The sequence below is a fragment of the Cervus elaphus genome, chromosome 24 (genome assembly GCF_910594005.1).
Source record: "Cervus elaphus chromosome 24, mCerEla1.1, whole genome shotgun sequence".
Taxonomy (NCBI): Eukaryota; Metazoa; Chordata; class Mammalia; order Artiodactyla; family Cervidae; genus Cervus; species Cervus elaphus.
Window position 1 is genome coordinate 65437291 of NC_057838.1, and position 22260 is coordinate 65459550.

The 22260-nt window shown below is 54.2% G+C and overlaps 1 protein-coding gene across 18 annotated transcripts in view; it reads right to left on the bottom strand.

Moving 5' to 3' along the window:
• ATP2B2 (ATPase plasma membrane Ca2+ transporting 2) overlaps positions 1-22260 on the bottom strand; it is a 363500-nt gene that overhangs the window by 130870 nt on the left and 210370 nt on the right. Inside the window, exon 1 of one of the 18 annotated variants that reach the window (XM_043886414.1) lies at positions 5298-5396. The exons of the other annotated variants lie outside the window; for them this stretch is intronic. The gene's annotated coding sequence lies outside the window, so the exon portion shown is untranslated. Of the gene's footprint in view, positions 1-5297; positions 5397-22260 lie in introns of those variants that run through there. 18 annotated transcript variants of the gene reach the window in all.

Below are 22260 nucleotides of genomic sequence, written 5' to 3' on the forward strand. Positions count from 1 at the left end.
AAAAAATAAGACTTTAGATATAGGGGGCTGTTAGGGAGTCATGAGTCATGGCAAAGAGCTTCATCACTACCTTGAGATTACCTTAGCCTCCCAGTTTGGGAGATGGGTGGGTGGCGAGAGGGGGCGTCCACAAAGGCTCCAGAACAGAACAGAAGGCCAACCTGTAGCAGAGGCTTTGTCACTGCCTCCACGGCCAACTGCAAGGTGGCCCTGAACCTCTGAACCCCACACCACATCACCAGATGACTTTATCTCTCAGGGAACTCTGCCATTAGAGCTTGCCTTGAACAAAAAGACAGTGACAACAGAATACCATTTATATAAGAGCGGTCATAAAATGTTTCTCAGCTTGAAGTTCACAAAGAATCCACTGATCATTTATATTTCATGAATAAAGAGGAGAAAGACACAGGAGCCTGTGGTGGGGGGCCTGGCAGAGAGTGATGTCTCTGGGGGGAACCTAGGGGCTCAGAATCCTGCACAGAACATGCACCTCCAGGGCTGGTCACCCCCAGCCATACTGGGTGGGCCTTGGGAGGTCTGCCCTTAGCTGTAGCTGTGCCACTGGTCTTACCTCTTTGAACCTGAGTTTCTCTATCTGTAAAATGAGGAAGTCAGACTAGATGGCTTCTAAGAGACCCCCGTGTACCGGCTTGTGCTAAGTCTTGGACACTGGATCAGGCCCAGGGAGGGGGACCTCTGTGGTTCTGGAATCCCCTCCCCCAAGGGCATGTTTGCTTTCAGGTTGGCCAGAGTCATCTCTGGACACTGGGACATCTATGGGGGCGGGGTAATTTTCTCCTTTAAAAAATAAAAAAATCAACTCAGTGCTGCCTTGTGAAAAATCCGTCCTGGTTTGGCACAAACTCTTCCCTCCCACTTGCTTCTCCTCCGTCTGCTGGACTCCTATTCACCTTGCAGGGCCCCACTTGAGAGCCCCCTCCTCAGTGAACACTATGCTGAGCCCACTCTCCAGGCAGAATCAGTTGATCCCTCCACCGGGCTTGACCGTTCACACCAGGGGGCTATGTCCATCCCTCTCCAGGTCCCAGGGTATCTGACAGGGTCAGTGTCTGACAGAGGCTTGCTGACAGACCACAGAAACCCGTGGCTTGACCTCAGAAACAGGGAGAACAACACTGCCTGGGACCTGGGCTCATCCACTTCTTCCGCAGGTGCTTGCTTTTGAACACAAAGGCAGAGAGCATACACTGAGGACCTACTGTGTGCCTGGCACTGGATGGTGCCTCCAGGAAGGATGGCTCCGGGAAGGATGGCCCCTGAAGGCTAATTTGAGGAAATGAGATCACCTCCCTGGTGGGGAGGAGGTCACAGTAATCATGGCATCAGAGCAGCAGTAACAGCAATGCAAAGAATCATGTGTGTGTCAGTCATGTCTGACTCTTTGTGACCCCATGGCCTACAGCCCATCCATGGGATTCTCCAGGCAAGAATACTGGATTGGGTTGCCATTTCTTCCTCCAGGGGATCTTCCTGACCCAGGGATTGAGCCCGGGTCTCCTGCATTGCAGGTGGATTCTTTACCATCTGAGCCACCAGGGAAGCCTAATTTTATTATTAGTGGCTGCTGCTCCTTATATTTAATTTTGTCTATGTACAACCTTGCTCATACCCACAACAGCCTCCAAGGTTGGAATTCTGATTTCCTTTACTCTACAGAGGAGGACACTGAGGTTCAGATGGTGGGGTGACTGGCTAAGGTCACATGGGGTTCTGCCCTAGGGACTGACTCCCAAAGCTATACTCTTGACCTTGGCATGCAGCAGATTCCCAGACCTGGACCCAGTGGATGTCACAGGAGTGGGATGTGCTGTTCTGCAGGGAGAGAGAAAGCCAGGGCCACCCTGCTCCCCCGCCTCAAGGGGGAAGATACAGTGCCTGGCCTCCAGGTGGGCTGAGGGCTGGGGGCTGGGAGGAGGCCCCTAGGCTTTGCCAACTTTAGCGTCCATAAGGAAACCCCCAGTGGGATTCTGGTCCATTCCACTGCTGACAGGTGTGAGGCAGGGTCTTTGGCTGACCCGGCAGGTTGAGTGTGAGGGGCTGGGAAGCAGATGGCAGCCCCTTCCTGTGTATGGAAGAAGTCAAGGGTGAAATCCTGGAGCCGCCAGCCTGGCCGCGTCACCTGCTGTTAGAAACCGCCCCCGGGCCAGGGGGCTGGCGGCCACCCAATGTGGCTCTGCTGACGAATGGGAGGCCTGGGGAGGCACCAGCCCAGCCCTTTTCCATGGATAGCATCACTATCTCATAATTCAGGACTGTTGCTGGAAGGAGTTCTTCATGGTACACCCTCCTTGGTCTCGCCCGTGACCCTGGGGCAGAGGAAGCAGGGTGCCCATTTGAAAGATAAGGAGACTGAGGCACAAGAGGATAAGCAAGTTCCTAGACACAGGCCCCTGAGACACAGTGCTGGGGTGGCGGCGAGGCAGGGGAGGCCCCCAGGGTGCAGAACGCAAGGCAGTGCTTGCTCTCAGGTTCCCACTGCTCTGCAAGCTGTCTGCCCTGCAGTTCAAGTCCACCTGAATTAGCCATGCGGCTACCCGCCCTACCCCCGCAGCAAACACAGGGCAGACACCAAACATCTACAGAGAGACTGCAAACCCACTTTGGTAACTTTGTGGATGATGCAGCCAAACATAACAGATTCTAAGAAGTATCCAGAATGACAGAAGAGGTTTAAAGCCAATGTCTCAGCAATCAGTTCCCTGAGCAGCAGGGGATTTGGGGGCAAACAGTTCATTTCTCACTTCCACTCATTTAGCAAACTCTTGCTCTGGGTCCGCTATGTGCCTGGACCTGTGGGATGTGATGTGGATGGTGAGGAATAGGACACAGCCCTGTTCTCAGAAAGGTTGATGGTGTTCTCTCCCTGTGCGGCACGGTGCCTGCACAATTTCTTACAAATAATCACAATAAATTAGCATTTATGCAGCATTTTCTATGTGCCAAGCTCTGTGCTAAGTATTTTATACACATCATCTCATTGGGCTCCCAAATCATTGCGGATGGTGACTGCAGCCATGAAATTAAAAAACGCTTGCTCCTTGGAAGCAAAGCTATGACAAACCTAGACAGTGTATTAAAAAGCAGAGACATCAGTTTGCTGACAAAGGTCCGTATAGTCAAAGCTATGGTTTTTCCAGTAGTCATGTACGGATGTAAGAGTTGGACATAAAGAAGGCTGAGCACCAAAGAATTGATGCTTTTGAATTGTGGTGCTGGAGAAGACTCTTGTGAGTTCCTTGGACAGCAAGGAGATCAAACCAGCCAATACTAAGGGAAATTAGCCCTGAATATTTATTGGAAGGACTGATGCTGAAGCGGAAGTTCCAATACTTTGGCCCCCTGATGCGAAGAGCCAACTCACTGGAATAGACCTGATGCTGGGAAAGATTGAGGGCAGGAGGAGAAGGGGACGACAGAGGATGAGACAGTTGGATGGCATCATTGACTCAACGGACATGAGTTTGAGCAAACTCTGGAAGATAGTGAAGGACAGGGAGGTCTGGCATGCTGCTGTCCATGAGGTCGCAAACAGTTGGACACAACTTAGAGACTGAACAACAACATCTCATTGGATCCCCATCACAACTCCGAGGCAGGTATTCTCATTATCCCATTTTGCAGAAAAGAAAAATGAAGCAAAGAGAGGTAAAGTAACTTGCCCACGGTCCCTCGGGCAGCACACAGTAGAGCTGGGATGCAAGTTCAGTAAAATGTTTGGTGGGTGAATGAACGAATGAAGACACAGGGGAGGTCATGTGGGAGGCCTGGACAACAGACAGGTGATGTGATTGGTTAAATGTGTCCGTGCAAAGTGCCCTCACAGCTCCAGGAAGCAGCATCAGGCCTCCCAAGGGCGGGGCTAGGAGTAGGTCAGGGAATCAACTGTGCTTTTGGGCAAACCTGGGCTGCAGGCTTCCAAGAAGAGGGTGACAGTGACAGCCACTGTATCAGTTAGCAGTGCAAGGAAGCTCCGATTTCTCCCTCTCTGAGTCTGACCACGTGCCCCGCCTATAAAAATATCCCAAGCCCATGGCCCCTTTTACCCTGAGAAAAGTGGGCTCTGAGACAGACTGGCCCTGAGCAGGTATGAGAGGAACGGGAGGCCACTCCCGGACTGCCTTGGTCCAAGGTCCCGGCCCTGAGTCCTCCTGCTTCCCAGCCACACGGTGACCACAGTGACGGGGTTCCAGTCCCTCAGGGGGGGGCTGCAGCTGGACACCCTGACACCCAAGCCTCCCCGGCTTGTGCCCTGGTTGCCAGGCAACTCGGCAGCTTAGGTTTCGGGGGCTGAGGACAGGGCTCGGGTGAGGGCGTCAGTTAATAATAATAGATATGGCCCGGCCCAGTGGGGCCGCTTGAAATACACAAATCTCAGACCTGGGCAGGGCCGGGGTGGTCCTGTGGCCATTCTGTGGATGGAGAGACGGAGCCCTGGGAGGGAAAGAGAGTTGCCTGAAGTTACCAGTAAGTTAGTGAAGAAGGTAGGGTCATCTCACTGAGAAAGGCTGGAAGACAAGTAACAATTCAGAAAGTGACGGCAAATGCAGCTGCCGTATGCCGGGCACGGGCTGTGGGCCTGGCACCATGGCGGTGGCTTCTCCCGCTGCAGCCCAACTTGACCCCAACACAACAGGGAGGGGCAGATGCTTGTTTTCCTGCCTATTTTGCAGATGGACAAAACAAGGCTCAGAGAGGCTGTGCAGCCTACTGGAAACCATCAAGCTGGTGAATGACGGAGGCCGGTCAGAGTGACTCTGAATTCGGCAGGCTTTGCTCCCACTGGTGCTAAGGAGGACTAAGGAGAGGATGGGGAAGGACTGAGGGGCCCGCCTCCAGCTGGTCTCTGATCTCTTCAGCAGACCCCGGAGAGAGAGGCGTAATACTCCTCCTGACCCAACTCTGAGGATGCTGAACTCAGAGGATGAAGTGATGGTCCCCAGGTGACCTAAGTAGTAGGTGGACATGCAGGATTTGAACCCACATCTCTCTGGCTTTAAGGCCCCGGCTGACCCACTTTGCCCAGTTCACTGGCAGCACCCTGCTGCCAGACCTCCCAGCCTCAGCCATCTCTGCCCCACCCCTCCCCAGCAGCGTGAGATTTCTGGGGGAGAGGACCCCATTTCCCAGCCCCCAAGAGAGCCAGCAAGCCCCAGCACTGAGCCGTGGCCTTCGATTCTTTTTTCGGTGGCCCACACCCCCCACCTCCAGCAACCTGAGCCTGGGCTGGATGGAGACAGGCGGGTTGCCATGGCGACAGCACATGGGATACTGACCTGGGGACCCGCCGGCATCGCACGGGAGGGGCAGGCTTGGCCTCAGAGGGATGGCTGGAGGGCGGAGGACGGGGGGCCCGGGGGCACTGTGGCGGCCGGGGCTGCTCTGTGGGCCAGTCTGGGCACACGCTGCTATTTATAATTCTGCTGAATGGGCCCAATGACTTGACCCGTCAACCGAGGGCCGGGAAGCCCACAGCTGCACAGAGGGAGGAAATAGCTCAGGAACCTCCGCCCCACCACCCCACCCCCGGCCCCCAGCTCTGAGCACAGGGCTGAGGGGGCTGGGGGAGGCTGGGACCCCTCCCCTACTGCCCCTGTGAGCCTCGACACCCAGCCCTCTGGCCAGCCCTGCCCCATCTCTGTGTGCTGCACCAGGCTTGGTCAGTGTGGGAGACCGCGGGAGGGTGCTGGGCTCAAGAGCATGTGTGCAAGTGCGTGTGCATGTGTGTGCGTGTGCCTGTTCCTGGACGCCTCCCACTGGAAGGGGAGGAGGGGGTGGGGTGGAGGGGGAAGAAAGGGTAGAAAGAGAAGCTGTAAGGCAGAGAGGAACCTGAGAGGCTGGGGTGGGAGGGACCGGGGGAGGAGGGGAGGTGGGGGAGGGCAGAGCAACAGAGGTGGACTTCGGAGCAGATAAAGTGAGATGTAGCAAAGGAGAGGGAGCGAGAGAGAGGAAGGAGGGGGCCCGGAGGGGGCCCGGAGGAGGAAGGAAGAGGGAGAGAGAGAGGGAGGGAGGGACGTGGACAGACGGACACGGAGCCAAAAGGACTGACGCAGAGACACAGAGAAACTGGGACGACGGGTGACACAGCGAGGAAGGAGAGGGAGGACTGGGCGCGTATCCTCTCCGCCCCGGCGGCTGAGCGGCTGGCCCAGAAGCCGAGCTGCAAACACGACTGCTCTCACGGGGCAGCTCCGTGTCCTGTATCGAGGAGAGAGGGCCCAGCCCCCTCGGCCTGGGGCCCCCGTCTCTGGCGTGGGCATCCCTCTCTCCAGCCTCCTGGCCACCTGGGGGCACAGGGCCGGGCAAGGAGTGCTCCAAGGTCGCCGGAACCCAGCCAGGAGAGGCATGGTAGCGGCTCCTGGGGCTTGCCGGGCTGTCCGCCCTCAGATCCGGGTTATTTTGGGAGCTGAGGAGCCAGAACCCACCTCCTCCTCCCTTGTTCACGGGCCAGTGGCTGCTGACTCAAAAATATTCTCTCAAGGAAACTGTCTCCCCCAAATCCAATGTCACTTCTGCCGGGAGGCCTTCCCTGACCTCCCAGATTAAATTCTCTGCTTGCACAGGCCGTGGCTGGTCCATCCGGTCCAGTGCTCATCCTGGGGACCCACGGTCGGGGTGCATCTGCCAGTCTCCCCCATCAGACTGTAAGCTCCATGTCTACTGAGCAAGAACTGTACACACGCCCTCCCATGGGCAGCCTCCTCCCGGCTGCGGAGGCTTCAGGAAGAGGCCCTGGTTTATAGAGGAAGAAACTGAGGCACAGAGGCTGAGGGGTTTGCTGCGGTTTCATGTCTGAAAGTTGCGGAACCAAGGTCTGAGCCCAGGCAGTCTGACTTCAGAACCCAGTCACGTGGCCACCTGGCACACAGCATCCCCCGCTCCAGGGATCACTTTCAGTCCCAGGGCTCGGCTCCGGATCCTTCCATGGCTCCCCAGTGCCTTTCAGAATCTAAACATCTCTCCGGGTGCTAGTTCCTTTCCTCTATTAGTCCTTTAACCATCTTTTCAGGTTCTCTCTCCCCTGACCTCCTGCTTCTAGGCCCGCTTCTGCTCTGGCCTTTTCTGATTTACTAACTCAAGACTTACTTAATGTGCACCTACTGTGTGCCAGGCACATCGTAACTGGCTTCTGTAGGAAAAGACAAGTTGTGAAAAGCACTATGGAGCAACAACGGCATTACAACCAACTGCCGGGGGAGCTTATTTTGCCAAGTAGACAAGGCAAAGAGCTGGGGCCAGCGGGTGCCAGGCAGAGGGAACCGTGGAGGCAAAGACCCTGAGGCAGGAAGTGGGGTGGGACGCGCTTTTAATAACTCAAAGCCATGGCTGAGACTTGTGAGTGAGGTGAGTTCAGAAAAGGGCAGGGGCCAGACTGTGTGAAGCTTCACAGTGATGGTGAAGAGGCTGGATTTTATTCCGGGTGCAGAGGGACACTTCTGAAGACTTTTAGGTGGCAGGTTAGCACAAGCCTTTGCTTTTTTAAAAACCCATCATCCTTTGGAGGAGACAACGGCAGGGTGAGAGCAGGAAGAAAGAGCAGCTACTGCGTCATCCAGGCGGGCGGGGATGGGGCGCTGGCTGCAGGGGCGGCAGAGGTGCTGAGGACACGTGGGCAGGTGGCAGATAGGAAGCAGAACCCAGAGGCTGAGCCGGGGAGACGGAGGCGGAGGAGCCTGGCCGACAAGGGCTCTGCCTGAGGCAGGAGGCTGGGTGACGGTGCCATTTACTGGGATGGGAAGCTGGGGAAGGAGCGAGGGTTTTTTTTTGGGGAGGGGGGAGGTGAGTGGGCACGATCAAGAATTCTTTTTGGACTTGTTAACTTTGAGATGCTTGTGAGACGTCCAAGTAGAGGTGCCAAGTGGCCAGTTGGATGATGAGTTGGGAGTGCAGAAGAGAGACGCGGGCTGAAGATAGAAATATGGGCATCGGCAGCTTAAAGATGGTATTTAAAGCCACGGGGCTGGATGAGCTCACCAAGGGAGGAGAACAGAGCCATGCAGCCCACTGGCTGACCCGTCGGGTGACCCCCTGCTCAAAGCCGTCAGCGGGTCCCTACTGCCCTCAGGACAAGCTTCGTCACCTGTAGCTTGACACACACGGGTCCTGCCAACTTCTCCGGTCTCATGTCCTTCAGCCCCTCACTCAGATCCTTCCTCCCAATCGTAAGAAGCACCTTGCGAAGTTTCACACCTCCAGGCTTTTGCCAGGGCAGCTCCCCCGCCTAAGTGTCCTCCTTTGGGCAAAGGCTAATTCTAACTCTTGCTCTTCTAAAGCATTCTCTCACCTCCCGGGCAGACTTCTCTGCCACCCCGCCTCTGTGCTTCTATGGCCTTCTGGACACGCTACATTATCACTGTCTTTCTGGGAGCGCCTTGGGGGAGGGGGCGGGGGCTGGTCCATCGCGTCTCAGGGGCCTCGGGCCCACGCCCGAGGCTCACAGAGAGCCACCCTGCACTAAACACCCACCCTCGCGTCACCCATGAGTTGGAGGAGTGTATGTGAGCTGCGGCAGCGGAGATTGGAGGGGGCGCTGAGAATGTGGACTTCGTCCCATCCTTTCCACCCTGAGCCTGGGCTGCGGCTCTGAACAGACTCACAGGAAGGAAGCTGCACGGGGAGGAGGTGAGTGGGCGTGAGAACAAGGGGCGGCCGCTGGGCACTCACCGGGCCTCCCACCTGCCGTCGCGGCAGCAGAGGGAAAAAGTGAAAAGACAAAATCGGAACGAGGTGCAATCAAGTTCACTGTCCTCACCGTCGCCCCAGCTCATCACTAGAGACTCGACTGTGCAGGAAATCAGAGAGGCCTTGGGGGCGGGGCGTGGTCTGCAGGGGTCACAACAAAGCTTCTGCACACTCTCAGGCTGTCCGGTAAAGTCTGACGCTTTGCGACCCTGTGGACTCTAGCTGCCAGGCTCCTCTGGCTGTGGGATTCTCCAGCAAAAATACTGGAGTGGTATTCTGGAGTTGCCATGCCCTCCTCCAGGGGATCTTCCCGATGCAGGGATTGAACCTGAGTCTCCTGAATCTCCTGCACTGCAGGTGAATTTGTTACCGCTGAGCCGCCAGGGAAGCCCCCCGCATGCTACAAGGCCACTTTTATTCTGTCCTGTGTCTGATGTTACCACCCACAGACCCTTGCAGAAGGCCCCTCTAGCTGGTGGGCTAGGGTCGGGGGGAGGCACCTTGGCCATTTAATGGCCACCTAGGAGGGGTCAGGCACCATGCGTTTGTTCAAGGGCACAGACCTGGACTCTGATTTGAGATCAGCTACTTCCACACGGCCTTGGGCACATCGTTGCCTTGCTCTGAGCCTCGGTTTCTTCATCTGCAAGATGGGGACATTTCCATGTGTGTGCCCAGGCTTTGGGGGAGGTGACGTGTGACAACATCTGTGACACATTGAGCAGAGTCCCCGTCCCACAACTGTCTCCTTCATCTCCCAATGGCTGTCAGAGCAGTGTCGATGCTCCCATTTTACAGACAGGGAAACGGAGGCTGAGAGAGGCCCAGACCACAGAGCTAGGATGGACAGCGCTGATGACTAGGAGCATGTATGTCTCCAAGGCCAAAGGCCCCTCCCTCTACAATGCCCCATGCATTCTCTTACTTGTCATTCAGTTGGTAGATTCTGGGGCCGCGAGTTGGATGCTGGGGACTCAAGGGTGATTCGAGCGAAAGCGCCACCCTCTGGGGGTCAAGCTGCCCACCACCAACTACTTCATACCCCTCCCTCCTGCTCAGAGAAACTGGGGGTGAGAGGGTGGGGTAGGAACTCTCAACCATACAGGAGGAGAAATAGTTTGGGAATTCCCAGCTCACAAGCCCGGTTACTCCTTCTAGGACCAGGCAAGCAGTTAGGGTTACTCCTCTGAATCTCAGTTTCTCCATCTGCAAAACTGCATAAATTATGTCTCCCCCTGAAGAGAACCAGAGGGCAAAGCAGAAAAGCATTTGGGTAGCCTTGGCACCCTTGCAGGGAGCCCCAATCAGGCTGCCTTTAGCTGAGGTCCATGTAAAGGTCCTTTGTAAAGGTCTGTGTAGATTTACTTTTTTTTTTCCTGAAGAGGAAGCCTGTGGCTTTCACCAACTTCTCAAAGCAGTCCCTGACCCTTCCGTCCCACAAAGACCCAGCTGGAATTACTATGTGGTGGGACCAAGCCAACTGCCTACTTTGCCAATGAATGTCATGTAGGAAGAGTAACAAGATGGCAGAGCCAGGAAATCCAGGGGCCTGGGCACGGTTAGAGAGAGCAAGGTTTGAGGCTGGGACCCCAGGTTTGGGGGCCTTCAGCAAGGCAAGGCTACTTGAGAATCACGCCAGTGTGGATTGAGCAGAAAGAGCTCAGATACTGGTCTTACCCAAGTAAGATGCAAAGCTAATTCTTCCAGATCAGTGAGTTCCTGTCACCTTAATTGATCAACCTCTAGGATCAGAGGAAATGAGATTTCATCTGACTCCTCCATTAGCCCCGGGGATGGGCATGAAGGCGGCAGTGCAGTGCAGAGAGCTCTTGTCACAGATGCACCCCAAATCTGGCCAGAGAAGCAGATGGATGGTATAAGCCACAGCCCAGTGAGACGGCACTCAGAGAAGATACCTTGAGAAGATACTCAGGGGTTCATCTGCTTGGACATCCACAGCTAGACCCATTCCAGAAGTGACCCAAAGACACTTATTCTAGACTGGCGGGTCATAAAGTGGGTGACCCCACTGGGGCCCCCAAGGGCAGACTGTAGCTGGAAATATCAGCTGACTGCAGGGGTCTCACATGTGGTTCCTCCCACCCAGGTCTCATTAAGAACAACAACCAGCTTCGTACCTGGTCCCGCTACCCTGATGTCCCCACACCTCACACTCAACCCATCTCAAGTCCAACCTGTCAGTTTCTTCCCTACGATAAACACTTTCCTGTGTCTTTTCTGAAAATCATTTCTTACTCCAAGGTGAAGATGTTCTCCTGTGCCTTCTTCTAGAGGTTTTAGAGTTGCAGCTTTTACCTTCAGATCTATGTGCCGTCTCAACGTTTCTCATCTACTTCTCCTCCTATTGCAGTTAAATCTACGTAACACAAAATTTTCCATTTTAATCATTTTGAAGTGTACAGGTCAGTAGCATTAAGTACATTCACACTGTTGTACAACCATCACCACCATCCGTCTCTGGAACTTTTTCATCTTCCCCAACTGCAACTCTGTCCCCTCAAACACTGTCCCCCCATCCCCTCCTCCCCACCAGCCCCTGGCCCTACCATTCAACTTTCTGTACACGATTTTGACTATGCTAGGGACCTCATGTATGTGGAATCACACAGTATTCGTCCTTTTGTGCTGTATTTCACTTGGCATGATGTCTTCAAGGTTCATCCATGTTCCAGCATGTGTCAGACTTTCCTTCCTTTTTAAGGCTGAATAATATTCCATCATATGTATAAACAATATTTTGTTCATCCTTTATTCTGTTGGTGGAAATTTGGGCAGCTTCCCCCTTTTGGCCATTGTGAATAATGCTGCTATGGACATGGATGTGAAAATATCAGTTTTCAGTTCTTTTGGGTATATATCCAGGAGCAGAACTGCTGGATTGTATGGTTACTCTATGTTTAATTTTTTGAGGAACCACCATACAATTGCTTATAGCAGTTATACAACTTTGCATTTCCATTAACAGTGTACAAGGGTCCCAATTTCTCTACATCCTTGCCAATTTTCTGTTTTATTTTAAGAGCCATCCTAATGGGTGCGAAGTGAAATCTCACGGTGGTTTTGATTTGCGTTTCCCTAATGATTAGTGATGTTGAGCATTTTTGCATGTATTTATTGGCCATTTGCATATCATCTTTGGAGAAATGTCTATTCAAGTCCTTTGCTCATTTTCAATTGGGTTGTTTGGCTTTTTTTTTTTTTTTGGTTGAGTTGCAGGAGTTCTTAATATAAATCCCTTATCACAGATACCATTTGCAGGTATCTTCTCTTACTCCATGGATCATCTTTTCACTCTGTTGATAGTATCCTTTGCTGCATAAAACTTTGTGAGTTTGGTGAAGTCCAGTTTAACCAGTTTTTCCTTTTGTTGCTTATCCTTTTGTTTTGGAACTAAGAAATAATTACCAAAAACCTCCCCCACCACTCTGCTTTCTTCTCCCTCAGTTCCGTGTGTGCTTGATGTGAGATAGGAGTTCCTATCTGAAATCCAAGCCTTAAACTTCTCCACCCCCATCTCATTCTCCCCAGGATTCACCGTCCCCAGCAAAGGCCTCATCTTCTCTCCAGGTGGGCAGCTCAGAACGCAAGAGTGACCCTGTCACTTTCCTCTCTATCATCCAAGTCCTGTCAGTTTTGCCCTTCCAGTATTCTTGCCTGGAGGATTCCTTGGGCAGAGGAGCTTGGGGGTCTACGGCCCATGGGGTCGCAAAGAGTCGGACACAACTGAAGCAACTTAGCACGCACATTTCCCTGAAGCCACTCACCGCACTGCGCCTCCACAGCCCCTGCTCTAAGTCTTTCTCACCTCTTGTTTGGGTGACTGCAGGAGCCTCTCGACTGGCCTCTCTCCTTCCACTTGGAAAAGCAATCCTGTTTATACCACATCCTCCTCATCTTGTTCTTAGGATAAAGACAGAAGTCCTCACTGTGATCTCTGAAGCCCCAGGTGGCCCACCCCAGGTCCCCCAGCCCCACCCAACACCCCATTCTCTCACCGTCTCTGCTGCGGCCACGCCGCTAACTCTTCCCACCAGGCCTTTGTCTGTTCTGTTCCCTTGCCTGAATGCTAATGCTGTTTCCACCCCAGGAGCGACCGGCAAACTCCCACTCATCCTCCTACACTCTGCTCAACCCCACCTCCTCGTGGGGCCCTTCCCGGACTCACCTACCACGTACTCTGGTTGTGTTCTATATGCATTCCTGTGACTGTTGGATTAATGTTCGACACTAGACCACTGAGAGCAGGGCCCGTGTCTGTTTTTTAATCACTGTTACACATTCCTAAGGCCTGCACACTGTGAGTACGTAGTAGATCATCTGTGAATCATTTAGGAATAAAGGAAAGAAAGAAGGGAGGAAGGGAGGGAGGGAGGGTGGATGCTTGGAGTGAAAAGATAGATTGCCTTGCTTTATAAGATTCTTTCTAAAATGGGAAGCTATGATACTCATCATTTCCGGAGGGCAGGGGGGAGCACTCACTTTGAACTTATTATGCATGACAAACACATGCAGGCCCTTTCTCAGCCTCATTTTCGTCATCCATAGAGTGGGGATTACAACATTCCCTTCTAAGACTGTCATATTAGAAGAGATGACGTATGTGAAAGCACTGAGCCCCAAACAAGAGCTCCATAGATGACCTTGAGAGCAGCCATGCTCCCAGACCCAGTCACTCTCCTAGGTTCTCTGTGCCTTAGTCTCTTCACTTCATTAGTTGCCAGATTTGGGCATGGACACATCCCTAGAATGATACATGGAGACCCAAGCCCCTTTTGAAGCATGCAATCTTTGGAAACTGCCCCCAGGTACATGCCTGGGAGGCTTAACTCAGATACACTTTGATCTAGCCATACCTGAAGCCCAGTAAGAGCAGAAACCTTAGAAAAAATGCTCATGACTCATCTGCTTGAACATTTGTTTTTTTGTTGCTATTGAAACTTTGGAAATGGCATGAGACTCACTCTAGCCTGGTGAGTCAGAGGTGGGTGGGCCCACACTGGGCCCACTGCCCACTACAAGCCTAGATGCTGGGCAACTCTTCTCTTGCATGGGACTTGAGTAAGTCTCCCTGGTAGGCAGGGCAGACCCCCTGAACTGCCCTTAGGCACCAAGAAGAGGCCAGGCCAGGCCAGGTCCTGAGAAGCTCTGGGGCCTACCTAGGATCCTGATGTTGCTCACAGGGGATACGTCCTGCCATGGACCCAGCAGTGAAAGAAGGGGCAATGAAGGGCCATGGCTGAATTAGGGGCTTCCTCAATTCTGGGCCTCCTGCTGTCTGCTGGGTGGGCTGCCTGGCCCCTCAACTCTCCTTTCCTCAAGCTGAGGAAGGGGGCTCCGGGCTCCAGGCTCAGTGGGCCCCTAACTGGGACTCCTCCTGCTCAGGGGGCTCATGCCATCTGGGGAAACAGGCCCTACCTCTAGGGGCTGCCTGCCGTCCTGTCCCTGACACAGAGCTCCCTCCCATACCCCAGTCCCTTCAGGCCTGAGACTCTTGCAAGTCTCTCCCAGGGACCCTACTCCCATCTCTACCCCAGGCTTGTCCAGGCTTTCTCCCAAGTGCTCCCCTCCCCAACTCCCGGTCCATCTCCTTCCCTCTACCTCTACATCCATCACGAAGGCCCACCTGGATGACCACGCTAGCCTCCTCATCGATTTCCCTGCTAATCCCTTGCTCTGACAATTTCTTCACCACACCACAACAAGACTGACAATTCCTAAAACATAAACTGGATCAGGTCACTTCCCTGTTTAAAACCTTCTATGGCTTCCAGTACACTCAGAATGAAGTCCAAAGTCCAGACTCTACAAGGCTGGACCCAGGTGCTCTGTCTGCAGATGGCTCCCTTCCCCTCCCACATATTTCTCTCTCATGATCTCCGCCCAGCCTGCTCCCATCTGCCATGCTGGACCTTACAGCAGAGCATCTTTTTTTTTTTTTTTTTTGCAGTTACAGACACATAGGTCATCTAGCTGGGGCTGCTGCGACCTTCTTGAGAATGACAGTAACAGAGATGCAAAGCAGAGATGACGAATGAGAAAAGTCGTTTGAGCACCAGGATACAGCCATACCTGAAGTCAACATGTCTTTTTTTTTTTTCTTAAGTTAACTTGAGCTGACGTTTATACTACTTGCTTCTGAAAGGAGCCCCAATTAATTCGACTGGCCAGCCCTTCCTCGCCCCACCCCCATCTCCTCTTTTGTTCCTCCGCCATGCCAGCTCTCTCCCACCTTAGAGCTTTTCCCCATGTAGTTCCCTGTTCACCCACACGTCTCACCCCCCAGGTCCCTGCTCAAATGTCACCTCCTTAGAGAGGCCTGCCCTGCCCACCCCATCAACACCCCCTACACTGATCATCACCCCCTACTCCCTTACTCTGGGTTATTTTAAAAAATAACTGTTTCAACCACCATGAACATTATGTGTTTACTTACTGTCTGTCTCCCTCCACTAAGCTTTAAACCCCACTAGGGTGGGGACTGTGTTAGGATGTCCCACTGTCCTGCTTAGTTTGAGAATGGGGGAGGGGGGCGTTGCTTTCTAAGATGCAGGACTTCTATTTCTAAGGTCAGAATGTCCTGGACAATTTGATCACCCTCGACTGCTCAGTTGGTTTCCTGTAAAACCCCACTTCTCAGACCAGGGCTGGCACACAGTGGATAATCAGGACACAGTTGAGTGGGTAAATGGATGCCAGCCCTGGGCCAGGCGGTGCCACGCTGTATTTATGGGCACTGTTTCGTTTCATCCTCATGACCAGCCTGGGAGGTGGGCTCTATTATCCCCATTTTACAGATGAGGAGCCTGAGGCTTGGGCAGCTTGCCCAGGCCACACAGCTGGGGAAGCAGGACTGGAGGCCACCTGGAAGTCAAGCCCTTCACTGTACTGCCGTGCACACCCCCCCGTCACAGCCTGCTCTGCTGATGCCAGCTGACCCTCAGCCCCTGTTGCCCAAACAGCCGTGTCTGGGCCCAGAGCGGCTCAACCCCTCACCTCACCCTACCCAGGGGGGTCAGAACTAACCCAAGGGCAACCTGCTCTCGGCCAGGCTGGTGGTGAGAGGAAGGAGACGGGTGCAATGCAGGGGCTGGAGTTGAGCTGCGCTGAGACCAGAACCCAGCGTGTGGTGACGGCTGCCCTGACCTGTGCATCCCCAGGCACTTCCGGTCCAGAGCCCCCCGGCTCCGGATCTTCCTGTCAATCACAGCTGCTTTTGCAGCTGGTTCTCAGCTCTGTGACTTCTGCCCACCCACCGGGGCCTAAAGCATCCTTCCCACCACAGTCAATAGAAAGGCCCCTCTGCCATCACAGACTCGCTGCCCTCCCTGCCCCCCAACTTGCCATCAGAATCAGGGGAACAACACTGAGGGGTGGGGCAATGCTTTCCCCAGGCCAACGAAACTCTCATCTGATCCCCACAGGCAACCCTGGTAACAGGTGCTCTTTCTCATCTCCATTTCGTGGATGAAGAAACAGAGGCCCAGAGGGGCGAAGTCACCTGCCCCAGGTGACACAGCTCAGAGAGACAGAGTCAGGGCTGTCTCCCAAGCTCACTCACTATCTATCTATTCTATGGTGGAGATGATCTGAGGCTCTGCTGTTCACAGAGCCAGGCATTTCCCACACGCTATTTATCATTGCAACTTTGTGCGGTAGGTATGTCTGCTATTTAGTCGTTCAGTTGTGTGTGACTCTTCGCGACCCCATGGACTGTAGCCCGCCAGACTCCTCTGTCCGTGGACTCCTCCAGGCAAGAGCACTGGAGTGGGTTGGTATGATCCAATTCTCCAGGAGTGGTAGGTACAATCGTGTCCATGGTTTGGAAGTCGGACAGCACAGGAGTGAAGGGATTGACCAAGGTCCCGTGGTCCCCATGTTTCCTGGTGAAGCCCGTCCTGCCGAATTGCTTGTCTCCCTCCTCTCCTTCCGCCCTACCCACCCACCTGTGCGCCTGTCTCACCGCCGATCAGCACTCACTGACTGATGGTGATGTCGACACCAACCCCAGCATGCGCAGAAGGATGCCCTGAGCTGCAGCGCTGTCTTGGCTCCCGGCCCAGAACAGCTGGAAACCCCTTCCGGAGAGGCTGCCCGGACGTCGAACCACGATCTCCTGGGTCCTCCCAGTGATCTACTTGGGAGTCTCTCGCTGGGGAGTTCTTCTTCCTGGGATCTAATCTGCTCTCCCCCTGCCTGGCCGCCAAGGAGTTGTTTTTTCATAACAAAGTGGGGCAGGAGAAGGGCCATGGGAGGTTCTCATAATTCCATTGTTGGAAATTTCCACGGTGGTGGAAAAGACCTGCTGGCCACTCTCCAAACACCTCTCCTGAAAAAACTTCCAAACCCAAATGGCTGGACTGGGCCTGCTGCAGTCCTGGCAGATGCTGGAGCCGCCCGCGGGTAGGGCCCCGGGCCAGCATGTGGGCATTGGCCCCCGGCGTGGAGCTGGGCATCGGAGGCCCAGGACTCAAGGAAAAATGGGGAGCTTTTCCTCTTGGAGGGATGTGTGGAAGAACAAAGCCGTCACTCCCCCGGGAGCCAGTCACAAGCCTGGAGTCCGTTTCCCCTGCCACCCACGTTCTGTGTGACCTCGAGCGGTGACTAGACCTCTCGGAGCCCAGTTCCTCCCCTGGGAAAGCAGGCAGCAGGCGGGCAGCTCTTTAAGGTCTGAAACACGTGGTGATGTGTGGCTGGCTCCGACACTGGGTCTCCTGAGTTCTGAGGCCAGGAAGGGAGCGGAGAGACTGAACCCATGGGAACTCTTGAGCAATCTAAAGGGCCCAGAGGGGAAAAAAGGACCCACAGCTCCTGGAGGGTGGGAGCTCGTGGGTGAGATGGCAGCCTCCTCACCGCCCAGCTACTCTCTGCCTCTCCCACGGGCACGCGGTTCGCCCAGCTGCCTTCTGTGAAAGGATGGGACAGACAGGGGGGTCTGGACAAAGGTGAGGAACCTGGGGACGCCCCCCCGGCCCACGTCCATCCCTGGGGGTCTCGGTGGGCATTCTGAGCTCTACACACCCACCCACTGCAGCCGCTACCCGCTGCTGCCTTGGTGGTTCCTGCCCGCCGTCCCCAGGTGCCCCACTCCCCGCTCTGCCCTCGCTCCCCTGCTGGGCTGACCAGGCCCTCAGCCTGTCCTGCAGAGGCCCCAGGGCCCCAACTCCCTGCTATGTATGGTAGAAGAGGGGGCAATGACCCAGAGGATCACCTCTCCCTCCCCCTGCCTGCAACCTCTCCTCCCAATTCAGGCAACCCCCTTACACGTCAAGGCCCATCGGCAGCCACGGCCTCCGCCAACAGCCTAGGAAGAAGCCCCGCAGGTTAGGGACAGTGGCGACTTCCTGAGCAGACCTGGGTTTTTGCCCTCCTAGGCAGACACCTTCACAGCTCAGAGTCTATTTCCTCAGCCATGAAGTGGGGGTACGGCCCCGGCCCTTCCACTGTCGTCCTGAGGGTGGGAATGAGAATGAGCTAGCAGCGCTGGGCCCAGAGGCTTGCCTGGAGCGGATCCTAGGCAGACCTGACCCGGGTGGACCCCCTCTGTGAAAGTGCCTGGGTCAGGACCCAGTTAGACAAGGCGGTGGGGCGGTGAGGTGAGAGGACGGAGGTGTTAGGAGGCCAGCTGGCCACTGTCATCCCTGCCATCATAGAAGTACTGTCTGCTTTTTAAACTGAGCACTTAGTATGTGCTGGGCTTCCCAGGTGGTGGTAGCGGTAAAGAACCTGCCTGCCAATGCAGGAGATGCAGGAGATGCAGGTTCGATCCCTGGGTCGGGAAGATGCCCTGGAGGAGGAGATGGCTCCCCAGTCCAATATTCTTGCCTGGAGAATCCCACGGACAGAGGAGCCTGGCAGGCTGCAGTCCATGGGTCCGCTTCCATGCCAGGCTGTGAGGTTAGGGCTTTGTGCAGCTCCCTCACTAAAGTCCTGCCTGGAAAGGCTTACCAGCTCATCTCACAGCTGCTGAAACTAGGCTCAGAGTGGTGAGGTCACCTGGCTGGTGGGTGACACGGCCAGGGCCTTCACCCTGAGCCGTGCGCTGACGAGGGTGCAGGCGGGGAGCAGGGGGATGACAGGGGGCTTAAGAGAGGAGGCAAGCGATGGTTTTGTGCCCCCTTCCCCGGCGGCAGCTCAGGGCACATCTAGCACAGCCACCTCCTGGCTGGGTGAACCCTCAACAGGCTCCCCTCCTGCCTCCAGCCCCTTTGCTTCCAGCTCATTTCCTCGTGTCTAAAGCAGGCCCTTGCGATGACAGCAAAGAAACTGAATTTACTCTGCCTGTCTCCACATTTTCTCCAGGGATGGATAGGGATGCGGGTGGAGCGGGATTGGGGAGAGGAGGCTTGCCCACCCCCACTGCCCACTCCACAGGGTCACAGAGGCCGGCCTGTGGACTCCTGTCTTGGCCTGCTTGCTTCCCTGGTCCCCGGGCCAGTCCCTTAGCTCAGGATCAGCTCTCAGAGCCTGGGAGTTGGGAGGTCAGTCTGCAAGGGTGCTGTGTGCAAATGGCAGGGGAAGGCCTTTGCAGAAGCTTCTGGCAGAACCTCTGCCTCTGGAAATGGGGCTGAGAGGTGGCGAATGAGATGAGGGGGGGTGCAAAGATGCACAGGGCAGGGCCCACATCAGCATTCTGCAACCCCACCTGCGTCCCACCATTTCCCCATCAGGGCCCTTCTGTGGGTGCCCACTGATCATGTGTGGGACTCGGTCATGCGGATGTGGGTTCGAAACCTGCTCTGTCACTTACTAGCTGTGCATCTCAGTTTCTCTATCTGTGAAATTGGAATTTCCTCAAGAACTGCTCAGAACTGTTGCAAGGGTTGAATCGAATGAGAACCTCTTCCCATACGGCAGCCAAAGGGGACTGTATGTGTGTCTCACCCCTGCTTAAGACCCTTCAGTTGTCATTCAGTCCCTAAGTTGTGTCCGACTGTTTGTGACTTCATGGACTGTAGCACGCCAGGCTTCCCTGTCCTTCACCATCTCCTGGAGTTTGCTCAGACTCATGTCCATTGAGTCGGTAACGCCATCCAACCATCTCATCCTCTGCTGCCCTTTTCTTCTGCCCTCAATCTTTCCCATTCTCAGGGTCTTTTCCAATGAGTTGGCTCTTTGCATCACATGGCCAAAGTATTGTAGCTTCAGCATCAGTCCTTCCAATGAATATTTAGGACTGATTTTCTTTGGGACTGATTGGTTTGATCTCCTTGCTCTCCAAGGGACTCTCAAGAGTCTTCTCCAGCCCCACAGTTCAAAAGCATCCATTCTTTGGCACTCAGCTTTCTTTATGGTCCAACTCTCACATCCATACATGACTACTGGAAAAATCATAGCTATAGGACCTTTGTCAGCAAAGTAATGTCTCCACTTTTTAACATGCTGTCTAGGTTGATCATAGCTTTCCTTCCAAGGAGCAAGCATCTTTTAATTTCATGGCCACAGTCACCATCTGCAGTGATTTTGGAGCCCAGGAAAATAAAGCCTCTCACTGTTTCCACTGTTTCCCTATTTGCTATGGAGTGATGAGACCAGGAGACATGATCTTAGTTTTTCGAATGTTGAGTTTTAAGCCAGGTTTTTCACCCTCCTCTTTCACCATCATCAAGAGGCTCTTTAGTTCCTCTTTGCTTTCAGGGCAAGGATCAAATCCAAACTTCATTCCATGACCTATAAGGCCCCTACAATCCGGTCCCTTACTTCTTCTTCTGCCTCATCCACCTCTCCGCCCTCTGAACACTCTACCGCAGCCTCCTGGCCTCAATCTCTGAACACGCCTCTATCTCTGAACCTGCCTCGCTCCTTCCTGCCTCAGGGCCTTTGGACGTGCTGGCTCCTTTGTTGGGATTACTCCTCCCCCAGATGGCGGTACAGCCAGGTATTTATCGTCTCAAACGTCACCTCCTCAGTGAAGGTCTCCCTGACCATCCTACTCAAGCTGCCCACGTGGCCCCCTCAACTGCCCTGTTAATTTTCTTACAGTGGTAACCCTCACCACTGTCTGGAATTGTTTATTTATTAGTGAGACCTGCCCTGTGTTGTCCACCACTGTATTCCCACTGCCTCAAAACAGTGCCTGGCATGGAGCAAAAGTTCAAGAAATACTTGTTAAGTGAATGAATATGTAATGAACCTGAAACACCGTGGGCATTAAATGCATGCTGGTTCCTTTCCTTTTCCTCATTCCCAGCATAGCCTTTCCTCCCAGGCAAGTGCACGTGTATCGTTCAGTCACAACACACCCCCCTGGCGTGCTGTAGTCCATGCGGTCTCAAACAGTCAGACACAACCCCCCAACCCCAAGTAAATATCCAGATGAAAGCAAAGAATGCAACTTTCAAACAAGAAAACTCTGAGCTGGAAGGAGGATGCTAAGGTTTGCCTGGCTTCCTGCAGGGTCCCCACTGAGGCTACAGGAAGTCCAGGTCTCTGGAAAGAGCGGAGAGCAGCCCTTTCCTTCTCAGCATGAAGCTGGGGGGGCCACTGAGCCCCAAGAGTAACTGCACCTTCTCTCTGGTTCTGAGACACTCCCTCCCCACCCCGTGCAGGGTGAGAATGTGTCCTGTGGGCAGAGACCGTGTCCAGTTCATTCAGACCAGGCCCCCAGTGCCCTCATGGAGCAAATGCTCAGAGAACACTTGTAAGTATAAATGAATTAGGACAGAGGATTGGACAGCAGGAGACAGAAAGGATTGATAAATCAGTGTCCACAGGGGTTACCAGCTTGGGACAAGATGCCAGACACTGCCCAGTGCCGCCTTCTAAGAGTGCCTCCATCAGTCCTCATGTTCCATCACGCCCCTGCTCAAGAACCTGCAGTGGCTCCCACCGCCTCTGAGAAAGTTTGGATTTCTTAGCCTGGCATTCGAGGCCTGTCTCCTTTCCTCTCCCCCTGCTTGCATGCATGCATGCATCCATCCTTCCCCTCTAGCTGCCCATCCACCCATCTGCCTGACTGTCCATCCATCCATCCCTCTGTCCTTCCACCTATCCACCCGCCTACCTGTACTCTTTCCTCCCTCTCTCCATTCTTCCACCCAGATGTCCACGCACCCATCCATCCTTTCATGCAACATTGACTAAGTGGGTCCCAGGTTCTAGACAGCGTGCTAAGTGCTGGGGTTAACCTAGATCTTCAACTCTTTAATAAACCTATTGCACCAAATATCGATCTGCAGATCCTATCTGCTCTACCTTCAAGACACAAATGTGACATGTCTCATCACTGTCATGGTCTCTACCCTGGGCTGAACCACCGTCTTCTCGCAGCGTGCTCACTGCGAAGACCTCCTCCCTGATCTCCCTGCCTCTCATCCCCCCACTCCACCCCAGCCTGTTCTAGACACACAGTCAGAGATGAATCAAGTCCTCTTGTATTCAGAACCTTCCTGTGGTTCCTGCCACTCTCTGAGGAAAACCTAAAGTCCCTGAATGGCCCACGAGACCCTACGTGATCTGTACCCCTCCTCCACCCATTACCTCTCCAACCACATCCCCCACTGCCCCTCGCTCACTCCCCTCCACCCCACCGGCTTCCTC